The 17,703-nt window shown below is 42.7% G+C and overlaps 1 protein-coding gene and 1 long non-coding RNA gene across 3 annotated transcripts in view; one reads left to right on the forward strand and one right to left on the reverse strand.

Annotated features, from left to right (window-relative positions):
• ANKH (ANKH inorganic pyrophosphate transport regulator) overlaps window positions 1–17,703 on the reverse strand; it is a 134,968-nt gene that overhangs the window by 90,222 nt on the left and 27,043 nt on the right. The gene's annotated exons all lie outside the window — the stretch shown is intronic.
• LOC310766891 lies at window positions 1,351–5,884 on the forward strand. Its single transcript, XR_014550504.1, has 2 exons — window positions 1,351–1,761; window positions 5,678–5,884. It is a non-coding gene; the product is annotated as an uncharacterized lncRNA (long non-coding RNA).

A 17,703-nucleotide genomic window follows, 5' to 3' on the forward strand; every position in this document is an offset into this window, starting at 1 on the left:
AACCAATTTTCTCATAAAATTAACTTGATCACTTAACATCTTTCTTTCTTTCTATTTTAACTTTAAATATATTAATCTCTAACATTACATATTTAAATCCTAAGCCTATCTGGTATTTGCAAGCTTTTCCAATTAAATTATCTTAACATATTTAACTAAATAGTCTTTGAATTTCATCCATCAGAGTTGTTGGACTTTTTGGGGGGAGAATTGCTCTCAGAGTTGTGGAGCTTTTTTGGGTAGAGAACAATGAAAATTGCTCACCAGCCTGATCAATGGACGCATTGCGGAAGCCACAAATTCTCTGCCCACAGCAGCTGCCAAACACCCACCCATTGGCCACAGCAACAGCCAATCAAAAGCAGCACTTGTCACAGACACCAATCAACAGCGCAATCGCCGCTGGCAATCTGCTGCTCACAGCAGGAACCAATCCCCCGTCACCACTATATGCTATCCATGTATAAGACCACCCACAATTTTTGAGATGATTTTAGCTGACAAAAAGCTTGTCTTATACACGGAAATGTATGGTATGTCTTTGGTAAAGATATGGCATAATTGGATAAAAACTGTATTTGTGCATGTTCCTATCTACTAATGTATAGAGAAGTGGACATTAATTTAAATGCCCCAATATGTGAAGGGAAATTGATCAAAACTGACATCCAAAGAAGTTTCATAGAGAGCATATGTCCCGCAACAATTATTTTTGCTGCAACTAGACCAGCCATTGGTTGTGCTCATAAACTCTGCAAGGAGACTTGCATCACCAAACACTTGGCGACACTCTCTGGACATGCACTGGAGAATTGCAAAGGATCATGGTTCCCACACACTCTGGACAGAGGCTGGATGGCCATCTGTCATGGATGCTTTAATTGGGCTTCCTGCATTGCAGAGGGTTGGACTAGATGACCCTTGGTATCCCTTCCAACGGTATGATTCTATGGAACACTCTTCCAACAGAAATTCAGGAGATCCTGGAATCTCTTATATGCCCCCAAGCTTATGTGGGCAATTCAGTCATCAATCTCAGGGTTTTATTTTACACGTGGTCTTATTGTATAAAGGAATGGTTGCTGTCAACTGCTTTGATATACCGGTACTTTTATAAACAAACAAATAAAAGCATAATGTAAGTGGAAGGCGCACCTTTTAACATTTGCTTGCCCCCATCCGGCCCATCATGGCTTCCAAACACCATTTAATTCCTGGTCTTCCTTGCCTAATTTAGGTGAAACAGAGAGCTGGAGCTCTCACTCCAAATCTCCTTTTGGTGCTTTTGGATAAATGTTAAAAAGCATGGGGGACAAGACAGCACTCTGCTGGACGCAACTGAACAACGCCCCCAACCCCAGATGCTGAGCAATAGTTTCGCTAAAATCATGCCTGTACTTAATTTAAATCAATTTATCAGGTCGAAATGGTTTATTTATGGTGTGGGGGAAGAGTATTATTCCTCCTGAAACAGAGAAACTGACATCATTTGTCTAAACCAATGAACAAAATATTTCATGGTAACTACCTTATCCAATGTCATCCCTTGAAATGCATCACTTTCCACACAGAGAAAAATGAGCCATATGGTGAAGCACAGATGATGAGTAACGACGGTCGGGTAGAAAAACAAAAAACAAAGTATCCTGTGACTGCAAGATGGCATGGTTGCCAATAAACTGCATTTAAAATTAGTAAAGGCGGAGAAAAATATTCTGCACGTATTTTTCTATTCTTCATAAACAATAGATCGACTAAAAGGTATGTGGAAGAAGCATTCGGAAGAATGATGTAACCATTTAGTCAAATCGCCTTATCTGTAAATTCATTTCAAAAATTGACAGGGGTTATTTATTCTCAATATATGGAAAATACACAGTAATGGTTCATCTTGAGAGCCAGTAAAGACAGTGTTGTTAATTGGTTTCCAGCTCTTCATTCTGAATAAAGATCAGTACTGGGGCTGTGGAGATGTTTCAAGAATTTGTGGGTACAGTGGTACCTCGGGTTAAGTACTTAATTCGTTCCGGAGGTCCATACTTAACCTGAAACTGTTCTTAACCTGAAGCACCACTTTAGCTAATGGGGCCTCCTGCTGCCGCCGCACCGCCGGAGCATGATTTCTGTTCTCATCCTGAAGCAAAGTTCTTAACCTGAAGCACTATTTCTGGGTTAGTGGAGTCTGTAACCTGAAGCGTATGTAACCTGAGGTACCACTGTATTTTGATAAGCATGAATTAATACGCAATTCGCATAAGTGATACGTTAATATCACACTTTTAGCAGAAATTGTTAAAACATGTTTTCAAAACACTCTACTCTTTATTGTTAAACTCTTTAACGAATATTTCAATGCTTCAAAGCACATACATTTGAGTGTCAGCCAAGCGCAAAAAAATGGCACTCAGACTTCTAGAGGTGCTTGCAAATGGAAAAACCTGTGGTGCAAAATGGGCTTTGCCCCCTGCTAATTTCGAACCCTGCCAATATGGCAATGGATATAATTCTACTGGACATCTGAGAACAGAGGATCCAGTCAGCGGGGTTTCACGTTCCCTTCTCGTAGTGTCCCTCTCTGGATTGTGGACATATTTAATATTCAACAAGAAGGCCTTATGTGGTTGACTTGGTTCATACAATACGATACGATACGATATCTTTATTGTCATTGTCCCTTGCGGAACAATGAAATTGAAAACTACATAAAACTACCACAAAACTACATAAAACTACCACAAAACTACATAAAACTACATAAAAGCTACATAAAACTACTACAAAACTACATAAAACATTCAAAAACCCCTAAAAACTCTAAAACCCCATTTTAAAAAACACTATACTACAGAGGCCCCTTATGCTGCGTTTAGAACCAGAATTGCATTAGCGTAGAAACTGTTTTTCAGGCGGCTAGTCCTGGCCTTTATAACCCTATACCTTCTTCCAGAAGGCAGAAGCTGAAAGAGATCATTTCTGGGGTGCGTACTATCCTGTGCTATCTCTGCCGCTTTCTTATGGCACCTGGCAGCATAGATTTGATCTAAGGTGGGAAGAGTGCACCCAATAATTCTCTCTGCAGTCTTTACAACCCTGGATAGCATTGTTTTTTCCCTGGCCGTGCAGTTCCCAAACCACACGCACAGACCATAAGTTAGCACGCTCTCCACAGTGCAATGGTAGAATGCCTTCATCACCATCCACATAACAAAAACCTATTTCTTAGGTCACAGAAAACAAGCTTTCTTGAGAGGATAGCTGTTGTGATCAATAGTACAGCAGAAACCCAAGTGACCTCTCGCCTATAGAATCCCTCAGTGAAGGAGCCAGCCAAGCAAAATACAACAAACTCCTGGGGAAGAAAGGAAGTGGTTTTGCAGAAATGTTACTTTAGGGTTGCGGCAGGCATGTTTAATTTTATTCCAAGGCATTTGACGTCAAAGGGTGGGAAAGACGTAACACCGGGGGTGGTGGGATAGGTGTTTAAACCAAACCCCAAAGCTATCGCATATGTGGCATGCAGCATCACTTGCTGAGAGGTTTGTTTGTTTTTACTCATGAGAGTTACAAAAGAGCTTTGCTTGTTCAGTAAAGCGGCTGTATTGGCGAAAAGGTTAACGGTTCAAACTGTTGACAGCAAAGCATCAATGAGGAGATGTTCATGAAAACAACCAATATCTGAAGTACAGACAGATAGAAGATCTACATTGAGGGGGGAAAGACTTTAAAGAAGAATGGGAACTTTTTACAAATTACTTTAAAAAACAACAAAATGAATTGGACTCCTTGGCAGGTTTTGAATAAACATACACAAAGTTTTTTATTGTTAACATAATACACAGAAAATTTAAGGATCTTTACCATTCTACAAAATGCAGAGAATAACAGGCGCTGAAATATCAGAGAGAGGAGCTGAGGGAAGTCTTGGGGGGAGGGAGAAAAAATGGGGGGGGGAAGAATGAAGATGATGTGTTTTGATAATTTTCTATGTTGAAATTCTTAATAATAATAATAATAATAATAATAATAATAATAATAATAATATATGGCACCAGGCCAAGAGTCCGGGGCCCAAGAGTTTAGTCCGGGGCGGCTCTGCGCCCTGAGTTTGGGGGCAACCAAGTCAGCAAGATGCTGAGGCAGGTGGCTGGCTCCATCCTCCTGTGCGCCTGAGACTGGGCAACTGGGGGGGGCAGATTGTTGCACCCTGGCGCTACATATGCTTAAGACAACCCTGTATATAGCCATAAATTAATGCCTCCAAAGCACATTGAGAGGCTTGGTAGGAGCAAAATTGTACTGGTAACTCGACTGAACAATCACTGTATTTTGTAATTGGTTTGATTTTATATTTTTTTACTAGCTCATTTGCATTAATAAATTCATACAGAAGGCCTGGAAGAGGGAGAGAAGTAGCTGTTTTCTTGATTTAGGAAGATGTCCTTGCCAGCTCACCACAGGTGGCCATTTATAAGCTTGATTGAAAGCAACAACGAATAAACACGAGGAATGGGGAACTTCAGAATGGGAGGGGCAAAATATGGTCCCCAGTCCTCTGTGTCCGGCCCTCTGAACTCTCCCCAAGCCACACCCATTGCTGGACCTGCTCCATTTACTCCAGCTGATTTTGCCTTGTTGAAATGTGTCCTTGTGATGATGACTCTTGCTTGCCTGGACGGATGAAGGGAGATGTGCAAGTGTGTGTGTGTATGTGTGTGTGCCCACAAACTTTTGGCTTTCATGCAGCTGGAATGTAGACTACTGTACAAAGGTACAAGTTGTATTCATTCCTCCACCAACCTTGACCTCTGGCATACAGGTCCAGAAAGGCAATGCAGGATGAATTCCCTGCATTATACCTGACATAGCTCATTCTTCCTCACTTAAAATAAATCAATCCTGTCAGAAGATATGGACAGACAAACAGATAACATACCAGGCACACCCTGAAAATCCATTATTTTCAACCCATATTTTAAGAGCCAATGTTTCCAGTCCATAGTTTCGCAAGTGCCATGAGTTTTGTACAGAGCACATGATTTTCCCAACTCTACAAGGTTGGGGGCAGCCCGACGCACAAAATGAACCTCTGAGTCACTCTGGTATACCTATAACCCAGTTTTCCTAGCATTTAGGATTAGTTTAGAAACCTTGAAAACTACCGTATTTTTCGCCCTATAGGACGCACTTTCCCCCTCCAAAAATGAAGGGAAAATCTGTGTGCGTCCTATGGGGCGAATGCAGGCTTTCACTGAAGCCTGGAGAGCGAGAGGGGTTGGTGCGCACCGACCCCTCTCGCTCTCCAGGCTTCAGGAAGCTATCCGCAAGCCTTGGGAGCCCAGTGCGACTTCCCACCGGGCTCCCCAGGCTTGCGGATAGCAGCCTGTTCTGGGGGCTGGGGTCGGGGGAAGCTCAGGCTTCCCCCGTCCCAGCCCCGTGCCTGGGGGGGGGGAAATAATTTTTTTTCTTTATCCCCCCCCCAAAAAAATAAACTAGGTGCGCCCTATAGGGCGAAAAATACAGTACTACATCCACCCTTAGCTTTTGTACGGCAACTTTGCCTATTTGACTAATCCACAGTAACTGAATGGAAGGAATTTGAATGGAAGGAATTAATACTGCCATTTCTTACAGTAAGGTGCACACAGTTTGTGCTTTTCTGTTTGTTTTCCATTTTTAGAATATCAGCATGGGCGCAGTCATCTCTAAAGAACGCACCACACAATACTGGGAACATTCAAGCGATTAAGACGCCCTATGTGAAAACAACATACTGCACACCTGGTTATAATGAAACGAAAACTTACCCTATGTCCCCCTGTTGCACTGTGTCAGCAAAAGTCAATGATATGAGAGGTGTGCGTGGAATAAACAGTCTGTGCGAGAACATCAGGACATGATGTATTTTGTTGCGTGTACAGAGTGGAGGTGCAATAATTCAACAAGGGATGCTGGAACTACTGCATGATCCACATTTCTGCTAGTTTGTATTTTCACCCTTCTCATATCTTGTTCCGCTGCAGTTAAACTAAGATACCTATGACAGTATATTCAGCTTGTGCATATGTATTCCCAGTGCCGGATTTATGTATAAGCTAAACAAGCTATAGCTTAGGGCCCCACTCTCTTGGGGGCCCCAAAAAAAAATTAAATGGAAAAAAACTGGATGTACATTTCCAAAATAGAAGATAAAAAACAAATAAAATAAAACCTTCATACAGCAACAGTGTTTTATATTGTGTAGGTTCCTATGATGTAAGTAATGGGACCTACCTGCTAGCTGCTCCCTAAAACATCACTGGTTTGCTCATTTCTATATACAGTGGTACCTCGGGTTAAGTACTTAATTTGTTCCGGAGGTCCGTTCTTAACCTGAAAGTGTTCTTAACCTGAAGCACCACTTTAGCTAATGGGGCCTCCTGCTGCCGCACCGATGGAGCACGATTTCTGTTCACATCCTGAAGCAAAGTTCTTAACCCGAGGTACTATTTCTGGGTTAGCAGAGTCTGTAACCTGAAGCGTATGTAACCTGAGGTGTATGTAACCCGAGGTACCACTGTATAGGGTACCTACATTCTGCATGGAGTGGTGACATGGCAACACGTGCAAATGGCTTTAGATACCTATTAGGTCCATAAATTACCATATAATCAACACAAAAAACAGAGACAATTTGTTGTTGACAAAGGACAGCTGGGCATATAAAGGGCCCCAATACCTTCACTAGTTTAGGGCCTCATCAGACCTAAATCCGGCCCTGTGTATTCCTGCAGAATGCAGGCAGAAACCTTAGCTAGCTGTGCATTACTACTTTAGAGCTGCAGGGACTCCCATTAGATTTGCCAGCTTCACTGCCCTTCATAAATTGTATCTGCTGGGTCATTTGTGCACTGTTTACTTTCTTCATATTAATCTTCCTTCCGGGACATGCTACAAAGTGTATTTTTCAGTGCTGAGTCACTTGCCTTTGTATTTCCTTGCAAAACAACAAATCTGGTTAGGATTAATGGCACATCAAACAATACTGAGGGCTGATACTCAACTTCGGACCGAAAGACAGAGAATCACAACAGTGGCTCTGGGATTGGAGAAGATTTGCAAACATCTGCTTGGGATGGATGCCAAACACATTTCGTAAGACCAAGTCTGATCTCTTGGTCCCGCTTTGGAATCCTATGGTGGCTGCATTCTGACATGTGAGATTCCCAGGTTCACACATTCTACTCTCCCCTCCCCTGGTGAGGCTACGAGAAGGAGCTGAGAATTATAGCTTACAGTTCTGTTTGGTTTAGGGAGTCATCTGAACCATAACGTGGCTATTCTTAACCACGGTGTGTTGTAACGAATCAGCTTCATAAACCATGGTTTGAAGTGTGTTTGTTCCAACAAATTCCAGTTAAGATTAGTATGCTTAAACTGGTTAATCCAAAAGAGGGGGAAATTTCCACATTCCTCCTTGTGGCAGCAAGAAGCAGTGGCATAGCGTGGGGGGTGCAGGGGGGGCCGGCAGCACCGGGCGCAACATCTGGGGGTTAGGGTTAGGGGGCGCAAATCCACGGGTTAGGGGTCAAATTACTTGCCTTTCCCCGGGTTCTGACAACCCACGCTACGCCACTGGCAAGAAGGGGGATTGGGGGTTGAATGAAAGTCTGAGGCTCACTGCAGCTCATTCTCACGATTCAGCAGTACATCTAAATAAGGTTCATTTGTCTGAAACACAGCTCAGTTATTGGGGGGGGCAACTGTGCTTTCACTAGGGCTTCCTATTTTACATTCACGATTCTATTACCGGTATATTCCTTTAGAAATATATATTTTTTCATAGAATCATAGAATCATAGAGTTGGAAGAGACCACAAGGGCCATCGAGTCCAACCCCCTGCCAAGCAGGAAACACCATCAGAGCACTCCTGACATATGGTTGTCAAGCCTCTGCTTAAAGACCTCCAAAGGAGGAGACTCCACCACACTCCTCGGCAGCAAATTCCACTGTCGAACAGCTCTTACTGTCAGGAAGTTCTTCCTAATGTTTAGGTGGAATCTTCTTTCTTGTAGTTTGGATCCATTGCTCCGTGTCCGCTTCTCTGGAGCAGCAGAAAACAACCTTTCTCCCTCCTCTATGTGACATCCTTTTATATATTTGAACATGGCTATCATATCACCCCTTAACCTCCTCTTCTCCAGGCTAAACATGCCCAGCTCCCTTAGCCGTTCCTCATAAGGCATCGTTTCCAGGCCTTTGACCATTTTGGTTGCCCTCCTCTGGACACGTTCCAGTTTGTCAGTGTCCTTCTTGAACTGTGGTGCCCAGAACTGGACACAGTACTCCAGGTGAGGTCTGACCAGAGCAGAATACAGTGGCACTATTACTTCCCTTGATCTAGATGCTATACTCCTATTGATGCAGCCCAGAATTGCATTGGCTTTTTTAGCTGCCGCGTCACACTGTTGGCTCATGTCAAGTTTGTGGTCAACCAAGACTCCTAGATCCTTTTCACATGTAGAGATCCTTTTCACATGTAGAGATCCTTTTCACATGTAGGCCTCACTTCAGCCTCTCCCCTCTCCTCCACCAATTCTACTACACCCAGCCACAAGCAAGTCTGCTGTTGCTTTATAGCAGCAAATGTTTTCAGAAGGTCTGGTCCACTGTCCCTCAGACCTTGTGAGGGGCCGGACTATTTATTTATTTTTTGGGGGGGGATGAGCAAATTCCTATGCCCCACAAATAACCCAGAGATGCATTTTAAATAAAAGCACACATTCTACTCATGTAAAAACACACTGATTCCCAGACCGTCTGCGGGCCAGATTTAGAAGATGATTGGGCTGGATCCGGCCCCCGGGCCTACCCATGCTTTATAGCATTAATTATCCCTTGTTGCCTCTTATGCAAAGAACTTTTGATGAACCAATACCTAGTGCTACCTTTCTGAAATGAAATCCTTCGTTAATACTGTGCTCGCTTACAAGGAAAATAGCTACTGCAACCTGATACAGCCTGACCCAAGGCAGGCTTTATTAAATCTGTTTTTTATATGACCATAATAATTTACTGCTTAAGAACCAACTAATCTTTTTCATGTCTGCAGCTAGAAATATATTAACACAATATGGGAAAACAGCTACTAACTTAACTCTAGACTAGAGGCACGGTGGGATACATTTCGCTATAGGAGCTATGTTCCACAGTCTAATAAAGTATATCAGAGCACTAAGACACAAAAAGCCAAAGATAATTTTATAAATGTGTGGGTTTTTTTATTCAGTACAGGTAACTCACAACTTGTGCACATTCAGCTTTAAGCGCTTGTCAATTTTTTTTAATTGAAAAGGATGTGGAAAGCGGGCAGGCAACTCGGGGGGGGGGGGACTTTGGCAATCCCACCCACCATTGAACCCAATGTGCTTTGACTATATGCGATTTTGGGTTCCGGCGCTATCCCCAGAACGTAACCCCAGTGGAATCTTCAGAAATTGAAAAATACCAAGTTTTTTTAAACAATACTCACTTATTTTACGAAGCCTCTCTTGATACTTTCCTGGAAGCTCCTTACATCAGGGCCATTTTTATTGTGTCACCCTGTACAGTAGAACTTTCCAGACTTTTCATGTTGGTGAGACACTTTTTAGACATGCATCATTTCGCAACACAGTAATTCAATTTTACTAGCAAACCAGAGGTTCCATTGACCCCTTTCCAGCCCTGGGAGGAGCATGGGCAGTGCTTGTGCGACACACCAACACAACGGAGCCGACACACCAACATGTCATGACACACAGTTTGGAAAGCTCTGCTGTACAGTGTGAGGTACACTGTTGACACGGGGGGGGGGGAATGTGCACCTAATGAAATTCTGTAGTCTATACAGGAACCGGGTCTTCTTTCGAGTATAGCTAACCACTACATTTATGGTACAGAACCGTCTACATAATTCACCAAATATCTTTAAATGCTTTTGGCTATAACATCATCCAACCCACCTCAGCCACCATGAACATCAATGTACCAACAGTACAATGTGGTTCCACTGAAATTCAAAACTCTGCTAGAACATTGACTCTAAAAGTTAAATCACTTTATGGACTTTGAGGCATGCTGTTTTCTTTCTAGTTCTCAACTTGTGGTAACATAGCCTTGTAAATAATAATAATAATAATAATAATAATTTCACATCCAGCTAGTTTTTTTGAGGGGGGATCAAACTTGCCTTATTTTGCCTAAGTCTGTTAAGATCTAGAATCAAAGATCTCGACTATTTTATTTAAACATTTCCAAAACGACAATATATAAATGGCCACCACTTTTATGAGCTTGGATAAATGTATCACATTATCAAAATACACCAGCAAAACACATTCATCATGTGCCGCTTCCAATAATCGCAACACTCCAACCACACAAATAATGTTTGACTGGGTTGCAATTTCTGGAGATGGAACCAAAAAGTTCTTAAATCTGTTTGGAATAATGTGTGCCACTGGAACTTAATTGAGAAGTAATACAATGGCTTTATTTGTTTGGTGTCTTAAAGGATTAGCACTTTGTCACAAAGGGCAAGTCATCTTTAACCTGGAAATGTTCCTTATATACATTTTTTCCATTGTTTGGTATGTTCAGTACTTGGATTTGAGTAGCAAAATTAAGACAGGCTTGCTTTCTCTTGCCATTAGTCTCTGACGTCAGCCCTTCATTTCCAGTATGTTTACTAGCATAGAAAGGCATCTGCTCCCATCTTTAATCGCCCAGAATGGGCAATAAAGCACTAAAGTTATATAAGCAATTTAATAATTAACAACAGTAGTAATCATCAGCAGATTTTCCACCCATTGGTGTGTCTCTTCTGTTGGAATACCAGGCTTGAAATTATCTCGGCCAGCACAGAAAATGTCAAGGCACATTAATGTTATTTCTGATCGCCGAAGAATTGATGCTTTTGGATTATGGTGCTGGAGGAGACTCTTGAGAGTCCCATGGACTGCAAGAAGATCAAACGTATCCATTCTGAAGGAAATCAGCCCTGAGTGCTCACTGGAAGGACAGATCCTGAAGCTGAGGCTCCAGTACTTTGGCCACCTCATGAGAAGAGAAGACTCCCTGGAAAAGACCCTGATGTTGGGAAAGATGGAGGGCACAAGGAGAAGGGGACGACAGAGGATGAGATGGTTGGACAGTGTTCTCGAAGCTACCAGTATGAGTTTGACCAAACTGCGGGAGGCAGTGGAAGACAGGAGTGCCTGGCGTGCTCTGGTCCATGGGGTCACAAAGAGTCGGACACAATTAAACAACAACACTTACAACAGCAGCACCTATTTTCAACAGCAGTCTGCTTCGGACTGGACAGCAACGAACTTTCGAAGAGAAATTAAGACGGGTGCTCAGTAAGCAGGAAAATATGAAGGGCATCTTCAGATTGAGTAAACCTTAAACTTCTGCTTCTTCTCCAAGAAGCAGCTAGCGTCACCAAGAAATGCTTTATCAGCAAATCCAACCACACCCTTTGCAGGCAGCAGTGTCCAATGCCATGTTTCTTCAGGCAGTTTTAATACTTCTCACATGCACTTCCCACTTCCGCATCAACCGAGACTGCTTCCAAAGCCATCCTGAAACTGAGATTAGCTACTCAAGATCACACAGTACCATTGGCTACCCTAAGTGCAGCATCTGAAGCAACTCAAAACGCTTGGCTCGTGAGCAAACATCTCGCCTCCCCGACTTCATCCCACATTGTTCAGGAGAGCCCTTTGACCCTTTGAGAGAGAGATTTTTTGGGAGGGGAGAGAGGTGCAAGAAGCTGCATGGGGAAGGGAAGGAAATAAACTTTACTTCCATGAACATCCTTAACTTGTGTTATAGGAATTCCAAGGTCTGTCTCTCTCTCTCTCTCTCTCTCTCTCTCTCTCTCTCACACACACACACACACACACACACACACATTAATATAAGGTAAAGGTAAAGGGACCCCTGACCATTAGGTCCAGTCGTGGCCGACTCTGGGGTTGCGGCGCTCATCTCGCTTTATTGGTCGAAGGAGCCAGCGTACAGCTTCCGGGTCACGTGGCCAGCATGACTAAGCCGCTTCTGACAAACCAGAGCAGCGCACGGAAATGCCGTTTACCTTTCCGCCGGAGCGGTACCTATTTATCTACTTGCACTTTGATGTGCTTTCGAACTGCTAGGTGGGCAGGAGCTGGGACCGAATGACGGGAGCTCACCCCGTCGCGGGGATTCTAACCACCGACCTTCTAATCGGCAAGACCTAGGCTCTGTGGTTTAACCCACAGCGCCACCCGCGTCCCTAATATAATATAATATGTTCATAAATGTTCATAAATGTACAAGGCAAACACACATACATAAGTATATAAACCATGTGTCTGAAATAGTACAGGAGAACAATCCTGAAGCCATTTTGACTCTCCCAAACTGACCTCAAATATTTCTTTGCAAGGAGGAAGGAAATGGGAAAAGCTTTCCAATTGTCTTTGGTCTGAGGGGCTTACACCTCCCTGGAAATACAGTCTGGCAAGTATCTGTTAAGCTGAGCACACTATCTCTATACCTGAGATTCAGGAACTAAGTATTTACCATCTCAAAGGAATGGGCCAGGCTACCCAGAAAAGGCAATCAGATAAGGCATTATCCTGGCAGACAGGAGAGGAGCAACACACTCAAATTTCTGCTGGGGACCACCTCCTGTGTATGATGTTTTTCTTGGGGGGGGTGGTCTTGAGTCTATACAGTGGACCCTCTGGATACGAACTTAATTCGTTCCGGGGGTCCATATGTACCCCGAAAACTCAGCATCTAAGAGGCACCGCTTCTGTGCATGCGCACGACATGATAGAATGTTTCTGCGCGTGCGGCAAAACTGAAGGTAACGTAACCTGAGGATCTACTGTATAAGAGCTTGGACACCATTGTTCTGGGTTCCTCCTCCATCCTGCACGGGGGGGGGGGGCAGGGGGCACCCTGTTGCAACAGTTTAATAAAGATCAGGCTTACTAGCTGCTTTGCTTCTCAATATTCTCTGGCTGGCCTCTGCTATTTTCTCCTACCAATAGAAAACCTACATAATAAGGACTCTATATGGGCTCTTGGATACCCCATAAGGGATAAAGGAGCGTTTTTTTCTTATAACGCTTGTATTAGCATCCAAGTCAATATCATTATGTGACATGTTTACTCCCTTCTTCCTCTCCCTAACCCAGCCTTCTCCCCAAATATGCAACTTCCACAGATTTTAACATATTAATCTTCCACATTCTAAACAAAAGGGTGGAAAGCTGGCTTGGTTGTAGAGGCGATTCCAATGCATTTTAAATGCACCCCACCCCCACAAGACTATTTTAAAGCTTTCCCTGAGGATTCTTGTTTTCAGAGGACAATGGAGTTGATTTGAGGTTTTGGGTTCTTAGGTTATTACACTACTTTGCAATTCCCTCCTGGCCAATGTGTGCACCCAAGTGTTAAATGTGTTGTGACATGCCACCTGAAGCGACAAAAGAATATTTACTTGGCTGAATTAACACATTGTACTTCAGTGGAAGAAAATAGCCACATCTTACAGAAAATCTAAACGTGACACAATCAAATTCCATCAAAAAGCATTGATGGATATTAGTGATCAAAGTGCTTCTGTTTCCAATGCCTGGAATTTTTATACTTCTATGATGCATACCTTTTTACTCAGGTAAATATTCTTTTCTACTGTGGTCCCTAGGATGGAAATCCATCTTAGTGGAATTTGCCTGCTACTCTCACCTCTATTCCCTCTCACCTATCCCACAAAGCTGTTGTAAGGGGTACAAAATAAACATTTCATACTGCTATAGCTTGGGGTTGTTTTATCATGTTGCCATGTTTGTTCATGCTGTTGGTTTTATGGTGGATTGAATTGAGTTGATTATGAGCTGTTGTTTTAATATTTGCACATTTTTGGATTGTTAGCTGCCTTGCGGGGGGACTACTTTTTCTTTCTTAAAGGAGAGTGCAAACAATTTAAATAAATAAATTAAATGATACCTTCTATGTTCACCAAACATTTCTGTTCCCCAGTTTGTTCATGTCAAACTTCTATCATGCAAGCATGACAGAAAGGCAGGTAGTAGATACCCGGAGCAAAGCATCAAATTTGCTGCAGAACATACTCGCAGGCTTTAAGTTTACTGATATTCCCAAACTGTGAACATTTGTGCACACAACGTTTTGTGAGTTCCCCTCCCCACACTTCACAAGAAATGCTACGCTGTCAGTTGAGTCTTTGGGCTTTGTTGTTGCACCTTCCTGACCAAGAATCTCTAAAAACGTCATTTTAGCCTAATCTTCTCTATTCTCTCTAACTGTTGTATAACCTTCCCTTATGAAAACTTTCATGAAACGAAGTGATTTGTTTTCAAACCGCTTTACGTTTGCTCACTGCCAGTTAATAACTCCGGCTAGACTTTGTTTCTTTGTGTTGTGGTTCTTAACTGTATACCATTCGGCAATATCAAACATGGCGAATAAATTCAAACAAACATGGGAAACAATTCAAACAAACACAAGCCCCTCTTAAGTCTCACTTTTTTGCAGTAAGTTCAACTCTCTTCTCTGCTGAAATCAAGACTTCAAAGCATGTTGAACTTTGGCTAGATACCTGGTGGGTGCTCTACACAAATACTAGCTATAGTTTTATGACCTGGCTCTAGCAAGATCACACACCTTTGTCTGTCCTCCCAGATTACAAAAACAAATTAGGGTAATAGAAGGCTATGCATTAAACGTAAATAACAACACAAGTACAATGAGAAGAATTGGAAGTCTTATTTAGAAATTCAATGAACGATTGTATAATAATGCAAATTCTTCTTTTGCATGTGTGTGTTTTTCCTCTTTCTTTTTTTTGTCTTAATCTTTTCTTTTTTATCTTTATGTATGTATATATATATATATATATATATTGGGACGCGGGTGGCGCTGTGGGTTAAACCACAGAGCCTTGGACTTGCTGATCAGAAGGTCAGCGGTTCGAATCCCCACAATGGGGTGAGCTCCCATTGCTCGGTCCCTGCTCCTGCCAACCTAGCAGTTCAAAAGCACGTCAAAGTGAAAGTAGATAAATAGGTACTGCTCCGGCGGGAAGGTAAACGGCGTTTCCGTGCGCTGCTCTGGTTCGCCAGAAGCGGCTTAGTCATGCTGGCCACATGACCCGGAAGCTGTACGCCGGCTCCCTTGGCCAATAAAGCGAGATGCACACCGCAACCCCAGAGTCGATCACGACTGGACCTAATGGTCAGAGGTCCCTTTACCTTATGTATATATATTTGTATTTTAATTCAATAAAGATGATTTTTAAAAAGAAAAAGAAAAAAGAAAGCTGTGGCCTATAATTGCTAAACAATGGTTGGAAAAGGTTGAGTCAACGCTATTTGCCACTGGGATGCAAATTTTGAGAAATAAAAGCAGAAACACTGATTTCATTACTATCTGTGGTGAGTTGAATTGCTTCATTGAGAATATGTACTATACAGAACTACCGCCACCACTGAACATTACATACTGGGGTCATGTGTGAACCAAGCCCTTCGTCTGCCTTTTTCCACAGGTTCAGAAACCCTTTCAAAGAAGCAATTCTCAAATGCAGAAAACATTTAATGACGCGTTTAAGCCAGGGAGTTGCTGTGCGTGTGAAGTTTAGCAATATGCCTGCTTAATTGTATGTTTTCCTGACAGGCAACCTGGCTGGTGGCCGAAGGCAAACACTGTGTGGAAACTGCTCCTGCCTTGAACTGTCCTATATTTCTTCTGCGCAATCAGCAGCCTTACTCACTGGCATATTCTACGTGCTTTTGCTGTATTCTGCATCTCAACATAATAGGCCCTTTGTTCTGAAAATACTGGAAATATGATGACTACAGTGTTAGATGTTTTTTTTAAAAAGGAAAAACTCTGCAGAGTTTGAGCCGCTCAACTTTGTGACTCCTTTCCAATTCCAAGATATCCTTTTCTCTTCTTTGTATTTCCCCCGTCCTCTTTTTCAGTGAAAAGCTTTACTCTTTAGTTTAGGTGTGGACACCGCACCTTTCCTTCTTATCTCACCCACGCAATTCTTGAAGAGAGGGAAAAACACTATTGAGGAGAGTAATTGGAGTACCTCATGTTCTGTTCCTGTTGGGTATTTGGAGCCACTTCAGCAAAGGCAATCATTTGTCAGATGAAGACTTAAATGGAGGGGTTTTCTGCCGCTGCAAAGATATACAATGCATTGTCTGGATGCAGACCTATTTATTTTTCCTTTGGAGTTATTTTGATAAAATTCAGGGCCTTGGACCACCAGCAGTAACTGAAGGCTACAAACCAAAAGCTCCTATATGAAGTGCAGCTGCTATTTCTGCGCTATACATCTAACCACCTATTTGTTGTTCCTTTGACAAGATTCACCATAATATTTCCACTCAAGTTCTACAAAGGAGGTTTGCAAACACATGAGTGTACTTGGCGGTGGAAAAGGTGTTAGAAGAGGCGTCTTCTTGGAGGTGAAGTCTCTACACCTATTGCTTGGGTTCCTGGATAGTTATCAAACACCCACACACCCAAGAGAGCAGAGGAACACTCAGGAAGGATCTTCAAAGATGATGGTACCCGGATAGCCATCTCCTCAGGAGGAAGGTGAAGCTCATGAAAGCAACTGCTTGGGTCAGGGCTTGGCTGAGAAGCCAGAAGGGAGGGAGCCTATATAAGCTCTCAGTCTAAACTGAGCAACTGCTGAAGCAACAGTTCCCGTGAAGCTCCAATGCTTGGCCTTTCCTAAACCTGGTAACATATGAAGTGTCACAACAAATCATCTGAAGGAGCGTCTCCACCCACATCGTTCAGCCTCCTGAGGTCCAGCTCCAAGGGCTTTCTGGTGGTTCCCTCACTGCGAGAAGTGAGGTAAAAGGGAACCAGGCAGAGGGCCTTCTTGGTAGTGGCGCCCACCCTTTCGAATGCCCTACAGTCATACCTCATGTTACGTCCGCTTCATGTTACGTTCTTTCAGGTTACGTCCCGCGGCGACCCGGAAGTACCGGAAAGGGTTACTTCCGGGTCACCGCGGAGCGCAACCCAAAAACACTCAACCTGAAGAAAGTTTAACCCGAGGTATGACTGTATACCCATTTTTTAATGGTTTGAATGATTTCCAATGCAGTACCGCATGGAAAGCTCTGCTAAAAATCCAAACAGACTAGATCTACCGCACTTTTTTTTTTTTTACACACAAACTACGTAACAAGGATAACTGTGACTTTAAAGATGAATGGGAACCTTTTACGAAATATTTGAAGAAACAACAATACGAACTGGACTCTTTGGCAGGTTTTGAATAAACATTCACAAAATCTTTATTGGTAATATATAGACAGATAAATTGAGGATCTTTACAACTCTATAGCATGCAGATAAAAATATATGTTGAGAAACCAGAGATAGGAGCTGAGGGAAGTTGGAGGGTGGGTATATGTTTGGGGGGGAGGTGTTGGGGGGAAAATAATGTGGATGATGTCTTTTTGTTAAAATTATTGTGTTGAAATTCTTAATAAAAAATATTTATTAAAAAAGAAAGATCTACTGCACATTTTGGGTACATGAATCTGGCTGCTTTCTCCAGAAAAGCACTATCGTTCGCTCGCTCGCAGTAACAAAAATAACCAGCGGTGATCCCGATAGCAGCGCAAGTGAAGAAA

This window comes from Podarcis filfolensis (genome assembly GCF_964270895.1).
Source record: "Podarcis filfolensis genome assembly, chromosome: 7".
Taxonomy (NCBI): Eukaryota; Metazoa; Chordata; class Lepidosauria; order Squamata; family Lacertidae; genus Podarcis; species Podarcis filfolensis.